The following is a 13,270-nucleotide window of genomic DNA, read 5'->3' as shown; positions in this document are numbered from 1 at the left end:
TTTGATGATACTTGTCTGTGTTACTTTTATGATTGACTGATTTAGCTAAATTCATTTTAATGATTGTTGTTGTTATTGTAATTGAAAAAAAAAATTTGGGCAAAAAAACCTATGTCATGATTTAAATAGCTTATATTCAGTCACTTTGCTTACTTAAATGTATCCAGTTATTTTTATGCACAAGCACCACATATTTCCATCAAAGGTTTCTCTATTGGAAAATGATTTTCCGTGGTATATTGCTGATGGATTAGATGCAGATTAAACTAGCAGAGCCACTTCAGAGTTCCAGCAGCTGTGAACAAATCCAACAATGCAGTTAAAATGCAATCACATCCCCAGCACATTACTTTGAATCATAATTTATCCGAGTCAGTCAGCTGGGCATTCCAATACGATTGACAGATAATCCATATATTAACAACCGACTTGCCTTACTGCAGTTCACAATGTACAGTTTTGGCTTTCTTGAGCGAAACCGATATTAGGCATCCCTTCCTCTCTTATACTGTATCTTGAGGAGTGCTCTTGACATTCATATACCCTGCGAAATACGGTTGACATAACAGCGTCTTAATGCTAACACATTACATAATCAAGTAGCGGGGACAGTGTTTGTAATTCACTGTCTGCACCAATGTGTTCTCAGTTAAGATCTCTTATTTGAACTATTTCTGAGTTTTAAAGGCTTGTTAATCACAGTATAATTTTGACGAAGCGAAACTTTGAATGAATTAAAAATAGACCCTGCAGTGCAAAGTCGGACACTTCTTTCTTTTGTCAGAGATCCTCTAAAACAGACAGCTTTGTTGTTCCAAAGTTGTCAAAAAAAGATACTCGCTGAAAAAAAGAACATCTTAGAGTTAGATAATTGCACACTGTAGAGCATGAGTTTAATGATGGAGCGGCCACTCACTTAAAAATGGCACATTATTTCCAGTTGAATGTAAAGCCATTGCAATCCATTGTTCCAGAAATGGGACTGGGGTGTTTTGTGTTCCTTTGCCTTTACAGAATAATGCACAGGCATTACTTTCATACACTTCTTGCAATTAGCCATTTGCACAAAATCTCCATACAAATTATAAGCTGGCTTTGATTCCACCATTATTAGCATGCTGCAGGCAGAGAGACTCATTTGGTGTCATTAACAGAGCCTCTCCGAGTGCCATCTCCGCTGATAGGGTCAAATCCTCTAAATCCTTTTACACCACATTAGCTAACTGCCTCACATCCCATCGTGACACGCCACTCAGCAAAGCTTAGCGTACCCTCCTCAAAGTGTCACCCAGTATAGCTCTAAATGACAGTGATAGCTGCTTCATTAATCGAGGCGGGATGGTGTGACGGACTGAACTGACTGCCCGTCAAAAGTTTTGAGGACTTCAGCACATTTTAGCACGTCCGGAATTTGTCGGTAATTACTCACAAAAACAAACAGAAGTGGGTAGAGGGATGAGACAAACGCCTTGGATGGTATTAAGCATGATATTTATTCTATTTTCAGAGGTATAAAGCCTTGCTAGAGGGCCGGCCCCCTCCGAAGTACTGCTGTTATTCTCTTAGCATTGAGTACATGTTTGTCTGTGTCTGTATTACGGTCTCTTGTTTTTTTGTGTTAGGTTGACGTGTTCAGCATCCGTTTTCATATGTGCAATTTGAACAACATGTTTGTATGTTAACAGCACTTCCGTTCCAGAATTTGGTCTCAAAGCACTTCGAATCTCAGGTTTATTAAAAAAGTGTAAACCCCAAGATGGTTTAGCTACCACTCAAGGCAATCATCAGTCATAAGGAACCAAGGAATGATCCCATAACCTTCCAAAAGGACAATGATCCAATACACCACCTACAACTATGAGGCTTAGTCATACTTTGCCAGGCCAAATGCAGTTTGTAGTAAATTATAGTAAAAGAAAGACAAAAAAAATAATTCTCACGTACATTTTTTTCCATTTGACAACACTGTCTTCTGATATTCTACCTAACCATTTCAAAGAAACTGTACATAGAACCTGTGTGCAATGACTGGCTAGAATTGTGTTTACCTCTTCAACTACCAGTTAACAGAAACACCTCATCAGCTTACCACATGGCTGCAACTTCATGCATCTAATTCCCTAAACATAAAGAAGATAACCTGCTGAAGTTCAAACCAGTGAGTTTTTCAAGGAGTAAAGTACTTTTTTATTTTAACGATCAAATCTAAAGTTCAACACATTGTGAAACTGTGTTGGAAAACAGTAGGGTAGTAAGTTGAGGCACATGACATTGCCGTGTGAAGAAAAAGGTTACTGTTATTCTAAAAAGAGTGTTTGTTCAAAAAGCTTCACCATTCCTTAAAAAAAAAAGTATTTGCATGTAATTTTTGAATGAAATCAAACTCGGAAGCATAATTAAACCACATACAATTTACACTTGCTAAAGTGTAAATAGGTTATGACAGAGTCAAGAGGCAGCGGCATTTTGTTCCTCTTACATGTGAAACAAACTCAAGGATTTAGGTCAAGGCTCTTTCATCTGTGTGTGTGTGTGTGTGTGTGTGTGTGTGTGTGTGTGTGTGTGTGTGTGTGTGTGTGTGTGTGTGTGTGTGTGTGTGTGTGTGTGTGTGTGTGTGTGTGTGTGTGTGTGTGTGTGTTACACCCTGCTTGGAGCGTCTGGTGGAAGCACCTCTACGCCCCGTGCACTCGGGTGCTGCCATCTGCTCCTCCAGTGGAAAAAGGGGTGTTTGGCATAAGGACCAATTCTTGACCTTACTCAGTCATCGCAAGAACATTAGTCCACTAGTCCACGACATGACGAGACGGACGTAAAAAGACATTTCTGATGGCCTATGCCCCAGGAAGAGCGAAAGGCCTCAGTAAGTAAAGTAACTCGTCATCGTATCATCAGAGCTGCCGGCAGTTCAGGCTCCCAGGCAGTAGAGGGAGACACACTCAGTACAAGCTGCACAGTTTCTGCGAAGCGCCTTCCATCCTCTCATGTGTTTATGCAGCTTGAAGAAATGTGTATTGCTGGGGTTGGCAACAAGCTTTCCCAAAGGGCCACATGAAAATTTGGCGCTACAATTGAGGGCAGAGACAAAACATGACTTGAGTTTTGCTCAAAAAGAATGATCTCTCTCTTCTCTTGCTCTATGCCAGTTTGTCTCAGTCTTTCTCTGTCTTTGTCTGGAAATCGTGACTAAATTTTGAGTTCAGTAAATATTCTATTAACCTTAAAAAAAAAAAAGAATAAAATTAAATCCCGTTTCAAACTACGAATTTTCGGAGGTAGCAATTGTTAGCTCTGCAAGCCCAGGTACTCAACAACCACAACCAATAAAGTAGTCAATGACATGAAAAATGTGACAATTTTAGATGCAATGAAGCGAGAAAGGTCACTCATTTTCATTTGATTCAGTATTTCCCAGTGACACCTTGAGGGCCGGTCATGCAGAGCTAAAGGGCCACATATGGCCCCAAGGCTTTAGAATGCCCAGGTCTGGTTTAGTGGCTCAAGGCAGCATTTATGGAACAGTTTGACCTGCTGATGATATTGATAGATGTGACTAAAGATCACTTCAGCTGTTTGAAGATCTAAAAATAAATATAAGCAAGACATCGAACAGACACAAGTTCATTGTTTCAAGTCTTTTTTTCAGCTTTTATTCAGTTGCACACACAAACACACACAAGCATGAATGCATGCACACACACGCACAAACGCACACACAGGAAAATGTCTATAGTGTGAAATGCTGTAAAATGCTTTAAATCCAGTATGAGCATGAACTTTGAATATTCGGGTAATTTCTTTTAACAAAATCTAATAGAATAATGATGTGAAAACACTTCTTCAAATAGACACAAAAAAAACCTAATTACATTTTTATATTATTTGCTAATTAATACTTCACACAGAGAATGGAAGATGTCCTTTTAGTGTTAGCATGGTTAACAATTGTGTTTCAATTTATTCAATTTATTACCCCAAAGAGACAAAAGTAAAGGGTATGAATATTTTGATTACGTGGTGGTTATTCGAATTTTGGTTTTAGCTAAATTAAATAACCTTAAGGTGGGTAAATTTAATATGGTCCAACATACAAATAAAGACAAAGTGAAAATTGTCCTTCATAGTATTTTTCTTAACTACCTTCAGCATCCCGGAAATATTAATGCTGATTGTCAGAGCGTGGTTCAAAACGGCTCAATGTCGACCCGACTGTAGTCTGTGAGTAGCCAGATTTGTCGACCAGTTGCCAGTTTCTAAATTGCCAAACCCGTGGGTGGCCAGATTTAGATGAGAGGCTGTGCAAAGGACATCATCCCCTCATCTGAGCAACAATGTACAGAGAGGCAGTTTGTTAGAGCACAGCTCAGTCAGTCAGCCCTAAGCCCATCTGCTCCACAGGCTTACAGCACTGCCCCGGATGACAGGGGGCAGCTCTGTGTGTGTGTGTGTGTGTGTGTGTGTGTGTGTGTGTGTGTGTGTGTGTGTGTGTGTGTGTGTGTGTGTGTGTGTGTGTGTGTGTGTGTGTGTGTGTGTGTGTGTGTGTGTGTGTGTGTGAGGGGGGAGGGACAGAAAGAAGTGAAGAAGAAACTGTGGTCTAAGATTAGGTTTTCAACAGCAGTGAAAATGAAACCAATCTAAAGGGAAAGGTAACGTGTAAATGTGTGGTGAACTGTGCGCTCTGGAAAAAGGGATGCATTATTGCAATACGGAAAACGATGAGAAGGATAAAGTCGAGTGAAGACGTTGGAAGCTAATTTATAGATCTTGAATTGCATTTTTTTTTTCAAATAAGCATATGTGTATGGTAAATGCGATATTGTTATATTATACATACATTTTCAATACCCACTTCGAAGGACACAAAAACAAAAAACAAAACATGAGCAACAACAACAAAAAAGGGACCTTCCCTTCTCTCCCCCCCCCCCCCCCCCTATCCTTTCCTCCTATTAATATAGTCATTTGTCATTAAGTAAATAAAAAAAACCCCAAATAAACAGAAAATTACCTTTTCCATTTATACTTTACAGGGCAGTCCCTCTATATGAACACCTGTACTGAAGGTTGGCCAAAAAAATCTTCCATCCAATCAAGAGAAGGGAAAAAAGAAAGAGAAAGATGGATGGCCTCTGTATCCTTCCTATACTGTATGGCTACCTCTATACCTATTTATCCCCCCCCCCCCCCCCCCATTTAACCATGTGCCCATACACCTGCTCCCTAAATTTCTAAATAATAAAATTATACTAAAACAAATGCGATTTGCACGAATTGCTAAGCAAACAGGATTTAGGAAATGTGTGTCGGTTAGTGTAGTATTTCTTATTTTGCTTAAGACAGAAAAAGGTGTGAGGGTGCAAATGAGTGCGAATGGCAGAGGGACATGCCCTTGCATGAAAATAATTGGATGCAATCACTTGAGAGACGAAAACTTTCTGAGGTTTGTTTTGAAATTACAAAGCTTTGCAAGTTCAAGTGAGAAGTAATCGAATAATTCGTCAGTCTCCGAATGCCTCCGAATGCAGCATGTCTGTGAGCGAACACACACATGTAGGCCGACACATTGCAGCACGGATGTGTGTCATGTCATTAATAATACATGGCATATGTGTGTGTGTGTGTGTGTGTGTGTGTGTGTGTGTGTGTGTGTGTGTGTGTGTGTGTGTGTGTGTGTGTGTGTGTGTGTGTGTGTGTGTGTGTGTGTGTGTGTGTGTGTGTGTGTGTGTGCGCGCGCGCGCGAGCCAAGCAGGCTAACCTTGTCCTAATTACAGTCTATCTATTCCATCAGTGCTGTGCTCTGGCCTATTTTCACGGCTATAAATTTACCGCTCTCCCCTCGGTTGTGATAGATGACCCACTCATTTTAGCCCATCTCTGAAGACTGTGAGCCAGAAAGGAAGTCAGTGAAAGACGGTGGCACTACTTCACTGCTTCTGACGGAACCTTCCATGTCCCTAAAACTATTTCTGGTTTTAAAGGTGGTGCATCAAAGTAACGCGGCGTCTTGTGACTATTTTTGTTTTGTCTTGTATTTTTAGCCTCGAGAAAAGCCTTGCATCAAAAGTCTGGACCTTACGACAGAAACTAAATGAGTCTGAATGTTTGTGGAGTCTGTCTGAGGAATGAAGGCTTGCAGAATTAGCAACATTCAGGCTTTAAATCACGACTGAAGATATACTTTCAAAGACTTGCATCTAAGTGATTTGAGTAATTTTGGTGAATTCAGTTTGACTCTGCAAGCTAATTTTGCATCATACTCTGATTTCAGTCGAAACTCATTGGTTCTGTCTAATCTCATCATTATTTGGGAATCTTGCTGATGTAGTTGCTGTATCCTTTATGCTAAGACACTTTGTAAATATTTTTTGAAGGCTGTATATAAATAAAGACATTATCATTATTTTGATTATTATCCATCATAAAATAATCTGGTTTATAAAATGAGGTAAATTGATGTCTCTCTATTAGCGGCAGGTGTGAATCTGTGTGTTTGTGTTCACACTTTGATGAATTTGGATGCATTATAGCCTCAACCACCCTAAAGACTCCTTCAGACGAAAAATTCCGAAATGCAAAGCACTTGTATCGTTTGGAAGTTACAGAACTTTATTGAAGGGCGATTGTAATCAGAATCCAAGTAAAAAAAATCCTGCCAGTCTTCACCTAATCAGGGACAAAGAATTGATTTCACACAACTTTCCAGCTGGAAATGCATATACATGAGACAATGGACACTGAAATACTTAATTTAAAATCCAATCGTTCCTTAAATCAGCAAGGACAGGCTGACACGCCAGGTGAATCCTGACATTTCTTTGTGCTGCTCTCGAAGCATCAATGTTGTTTTCTGCCAAGACATCAATATTGAAGCATTTCATTCTGCTGAACTTATCTTAATTGTAACACATGACGACCACAGAATCATCTCCTTTACTTCTGAATAGATTTACATGAAACTGAATTGGCACATTAAAAGATGTAGACAATCTTTGCAGGGTACCACACCCAACTTCAGATTACAAGTCACTTAATCCATCATGTATGTTATATCCTTGATTTTCTAAACAGTTTTAAGCTCCAGTTCATCTCAACTGAGGAAAAGTCAAAGTAAATCTTACCAGATTTATCAGATTAAGAAACCCAAATTAAATTATGTGAATGCGTATTATGTTATAAAATATTTTGGTGAAATATAAATCTATAGAAGGTAAATGCTTGCATCGGAATCCTTGGGCGCAAGTTGCAAATTGAAGAAGTAAATGTGATGCACTTTGTTTGAAATACAAACACAGCATGGAGACAGTGAATGTTAAAGCAGCAAAGCTGCTCTCTCGCTCTCTCTCTCTCTCTCTCTCTCTCTCTCTCTCTCTCTCTCTCTCTCTCTCTCTGCTACAGATCTTCACTGGTTTGTGCAATAACGAAACTCCTGCTGCTCCTTTTAGTCTTTTATACTTTTTATAAGTCCTTGGTGAGCTCTAAGTTGGTAAAAATACCACCACCATAATCCCGTGAGTGCATTTAGCCCAGCATTAGGCATGTGGGCAACGTCTGTAGCAGAATACAAAGGAGTTAGAATGCAAGTGTGAGAGCGGAGCGGACTGCACTAGGATGCAGTCTTTTTGTTTTACTTTGGTCTGGATCAAGGAACGACACCCGAGTGTGAATACAGCCTCAAACATGCAGGACAGTGGCTCCCCACGGCCACATGGTGAACGGAAAAGTTGTCCTACAATCTGGCCAAACGGGTTAGAGACACCAAGCAATGCATAAAAAAAGCATTACTCGTATGTAAAGACAAAACTGCCAGCAATATGCTTGAGTAGTTAAACTCCATGTTTACCTGCAAACAATCAAAATGCATCAGAAAGATTTTGACAGGCTATAAGAAAATGTGAAGCAAGCCGAATCCACATGTCAACTTTGAAATCCCTCTTGCAGGCCAGTCATGTGACAGCAGCAGTGCCAACAAACCACATTTTACATGTGATGAAAAAAAGTATTTATTTTACATCAACTTATTTCTGAATCCATGTTTAATTTCATTGAGGGTTATTCTCTATTGTCAAAAGGAGTGTTGGGCTGCTTCCTTTTACAGGGATTTCTCAGCAAAGGTGTGAAGGATTATATAAGACTGAAAAAGCACGTTTGAAGGCGAGAAAACCCCCAAACAAAACCCTCACATCCAAGAATATAAAGTGGAGGCAATATGAAATTATAGCATTTAAACAGGAGAAATACATTCCACACGATGACAGTTACAGACTTATGGCTTTTTTGGACAATCCCTAAATATGAAGACCACTGCATCATGACTCTATGGGACACATCTGCTCTCCACTAGAATGAAAGCTTTGATTTCCAGCCTATCTATTTCTGGAAAGCCTTAGCACCCCTGCTGGGATTTCAGCCCCCCCCCCCCCAGGTTCCCAAACCACTGCTCTGCAAAGGATGACTTCAGATTTAATAACCATGCTCATATGATACCGAAATCACAACTGTTGTAGTCATTTGATGGTCATTGGGTTGTGGGGTGCAGCTGCGGCCTCTATCTGTAGATTCAGGGCAAATCTGAAGGACTAATGCAAACAGACAGAGTGTGCAGCACATGCGCATACACACACACAAACACACAAACATTTGATAATGAATGCACATATATTAAGACGGTTGAGCGCAGAGACACCTAACGAACTCACATTCCCACACAGTGAGCTGTTTTCCACATACATTGTTGAAGGATTCACTTCAAAAGCCCAAATATCTTAAGATCATCCTTAATACCGAAAGCACCATGGAAGTATGAATCCCAGCTGTACTTTGATATCACACCACCACATCCAATTAGAACTGTCAGGGCTGTGTCTAATACCACGCTACCACAAACAAGATACATAACATCAATCAGCGTGAAATCTTTAAAGTTCTGACAAGCATTCAGTCACTCTTTAATGTTTTTGAGAACAACTCAAACTGGGGATGACCTCTAGAGTGCAGACATAGTTTAAAAACAGCCAACTTTTTTTTCTTCTTTCGGTCCAGAAAGCTTTAGCGAAAGCTTGGAGATCTTACTCTGTCCTCGATGTGACGTCCTGTGCTGGCTGTGAGCTGTTGTGTTGCATGTGTTTGAGCGATGAGCAGTCACCCAGAGCCTGTTATGAACAACCGTAGCAGAGCTATAAATCCCACGAGGGTAAGCTTTAAACCGCACCCTCTCCAAATGCCCTTGGCCTGACACACAATAGCCATGGTTGAGTCTGACATATGCACGCGGCCTTGACCCCTGCAGAGGAAGCAGTGGCACAATGAGATTTCCTGCCGTGAAGGAGAAAAGTGAAAAGCCACTTCCTGATGGGACGTGAGGGTTCAGCGTGTGATAGAGGAGAGAGGACAGGCCTCTCTCTCTGGACAGCAAGTGGGTCAAACCTGCACTCACATCTCAAAATCCCCATGTGATGTCACAATAATACCCTAATGGCCGTCTGTCAACTTCACGACCCATCAATGGCGCAGGGATGAGCCATTGTCATGACAACAGTCATAAAGATAGCAGAGGAGAAAGAGATTGTACACACTGTCTGTTTTATATCATGGAGAGCGCTGACATTTACTAGATATGGACCAAAACCTTTGCAACATATCGCTGTTTGCTAAATCACATGCATGGATTTTGCGAAAACTGCTTTATGTGGTTGGGTTAAAAACACCAAATTTAACAAATTGAAGCAGAGGTATACAAACAAGTACACTTCATGACAGAGTCACAATCAAGAATATTACGATAATAAATACTGATAATAAGGCTACATGATGTATGGAAACGGGCTGCGAGGTTGTGTGGTGGTTCGCGCTCTCGCCTCACAGTGAGAACATCCTAGTTGGATTACAGGCGTTTCTATTTGTGCGCGCGTGGGCTTGTTACACGTATTTTTCGCTTCCTCTCACGATTCAAAGACATGCTTGTCAGGTTAATTGGTGACTCTGAACTGTCTATAGACATGAGTGTGTGTGTGTGTGTGTGTGTGTCTGGGATTGAGTCCAGGTTGTACTCTTCCCTTTGCCCAAAAACGGCTGCTGGTGAAGACGGATGGACGGCGTGTGTCAACTGGCTGTGGAGGTCACGTGCATGAATGAAGTTATTACCAAGGTAACTTTGAAGCCGAGGTTATTGTTGGGTTACAGATGACAGCTTAACTGGACGCGAAAGAAAGATCTGTACATAAATCTTTGTGAAGGACAGTATTGCATCAAGTGCATTGTGTTTGTTTTCCACATGAAGAATGGCCGAGTCTTACAGAAAGAGGAGACAGTATCACTGTTTGGGTCCACTTGACAACTTAAAAGGGAAGGTCACTCTACTCTATGCAATAAAGTGCCTCGGCTCCATCAATGCGACTCGAGGAGCCACTGAACGGTTTAATAAGTGTAAAAATGATGTCTCATATTACGGCCTTCACAGTTAGAAGTTCTAAACACTCATAAATGGTTTTATACAAGTGTGGTTGACAGCACCATTCACAGCTATCATAGACACACAAGTTGAGAAAATATCGAAAGGTCTTTATCTCCTCGCAGGATACCGGAGACTTGGAAAAATCATTGCGAAAGAGTACTGAAGCTGGTGGTATTCTCATGTGGGCGCTTCCTTTAAATTGCCTCTCATCTGTCACGAAAGAGTGTTTCTACCAACGGATTTAGAAATCATGGAGAAAAATATACTCAGACAGCAATGAATTACTATTTCTGATAAAACTGAAACCAGTAGTTTGACAGTGACTGTATCTCTGCATTCCTGTTACTTAAATTAACATTTCAGACACTAATCATCAGTATTTGGTGCTGTCACTGACAGCTGTAGGATTGTACTAGAATAACGTTCACATTTCTAAAATCTATTGCAAAGCATTATGGGATTTTTGGAAGGCATTATATTGTGCCTATGTCAACACGCCCAGATAGCTGACACTCAAATGAAAAGCCTGTCAGGACTAAAAGGGATAGTATATAATAAATAGAGAGTGTTTTCTGAGACTCTTCACATGCTCCAGCAGCCACACGAGGCTGTTTTATAAAACCAGCAGAGAGAAGTGGAATATATGAAGTGTAATATATTTTACCCGTCAGAAATCTTGAAACTAAAGTAGTGGTCGGTTATCAGAGAGCTGAGATGATTTCCCAGGATTTGTTCAAAAGAAATATCACTCTGGTAGGAAGATAAAGATGCTCTGTGTCTGATAGCTCTATAAGTAGGTTTAGGTTTGCAAAAAGGTTAAATTCTCTGCATTTGGTTATAGTGTTCTATATATCTCCCTTTTCTTTTAAAGAAATATTTTTTCATCAGGTTGCAGGAAGTATGAGCCGTTAAAAAAATACCAGCCTGGTAAGCTCACATACTGCAGGCCTCATTTCTGCCGGCTACTTTGGGGAGTAATTTCACTCCCTGGAGGTAAACAAGACTAAAGAGTGTTGAGCCATACTTACAGCTCAGTGAGGCTGTTGTCTGACCCAGAGGAGCTTTGAGCTAAATGTCAGGATGCTAACATGCACACAATAGAAATGCTGCCATGCCGATGCTTTGAAGATATAATGTATGCCTGATACTCCCCCGCCATTGTTTAGTGTGCTAAAATGTTAACGTCAGCTAAACATACAAAGCAGTCGCTGCTGGGAATATGATTCATAGTCATAAACCAAAGGAGTGCCAAATTGAATTTTGGACAAAATGATAGCACTAAATGAAAAGTTGAAGGATCACATCAGGGATTATAAGTCATCCGGATGGGAGCAGCAATATTCTTGCCAGGGTTTTTGTTTTTTTTGTCAGTGTTATTCAAGACCCATTGGGTTCATAATCATATAATCACTTTCTCACTGTCCCAGTTACCCTGTTTTAATTAAAGGGCCATTGTCGGCAGTTATCTGCCACATAGATATGATATAGTGGGGGCCAACCCCACTGCCTCGTCCGCTCATAAGCCCTTCTTAATGGCACAAGTGAATGGCTCATATGGAAATTCAATACGACCAATGTGTGGTGTACTGCATTCTCATTGTCTCAATACCAGTAAATGGTTGTTGACATAGTCATTCTGGTAAGAAGACACCGAAATTACTTGGATATGTTTTGGGAAGCAGTAGTGAAGTGGTAATGGACGTTCATGGACGAATGGCTCTATCCACCAGTGACCCTCGGTTTGACAAGTTGGTACAGACCATGGACGGATGTTTGGTAAAAGTTTCCAATTAATACGCCTATCTATCCTAAATTACATGCATGTAAACAACAATCAATGCTTTACATGCAGTTAATTTTGCTATTGGTGTCATCATAGCCATATATATTGGATATACTATAATGGAACATATATTTAAATTGTTAGTTGCTATTCACTATGCAATTCATTAACTATGTCACCATACATTGATATTGGTATTTGGTTTGGTATTTCAGAAGGTGTAATTGTACCTTTACTACATATTGGTCCATGTGAGTAATAAACAATCACTTTTTAACCATTTTTATCCACATCTCTTGGTAGCAAATTTTGTTTTGAATTGGTTTGTATATTTTATAGATGGTAAAGTTTTCTAATCTAATTAATTCTCATCATGTTCATCATCATCTGTTACACATTTTACATTTCACAGCATGAACAGTCTCAAACTCCAACTAGAACAAAGCTTCAAAAATCCCACATAGATCCCGTTAGTTCCTTTTGGGAAGGTGAAATGGCTCTGTTCATGTGTCAGTACCCGTGGAATTGTGGATTTGACATGCTCCCTCGGGGAACAGATGCTACCGACTCAATACACAGAAGACGAGAAGAAAATAGGCCAACGACATTTAACAAGAAAAAAAAACAACAAATCTGGAGGTTTTTGTTTAGACTGTGTCATGACTTGTCTTATTATGTGGAGCTTTTAAAAAAAGAAAGAAAAGAAAAAAAAATCAGCTGCAGACATAATGTCTCAATGAGATCAGCAACTTAAGTAAAAATCCAATGCCGTGTTTATTGTGCCTCTGTGTAATTTCAGGTGGGAATTAAAAGTGGGGGTATTTCACTAATTTGTAAGTTTGCGTAATGAACAGCCTCCCCTGAGGTTTTCCTTCCTTGTGTGGTTTGTAAATCACCAGCGGGACTCATTACCTTGTAAAACTGCACTAACGCAGGTAATGTGGATTTCTGCTGATAAGATTTCTGAGTCAGAGGGGCTGTTCACCTTGACACAGTAACACAGAGTGACATTAATTAATTTTTTACAGGCTGTGCTCAGA

Source organism: Blennius ocellaris, assembly GCF_963422515.1.
Source record: "Blennius ocellaris genome assembly, chromosome: 4".
Classification (NCBI taxonomy): Eukaryota; Metazoa; Chordata; class Actinopteri; order Blenniiformes; family Blenniidae; genus Blennius; species Blennius ocellaris.
The sequence above is the reverse complement of the archived record's forward strand: the minus strand, read 5'-3'. Positions refer to the sequence as shown.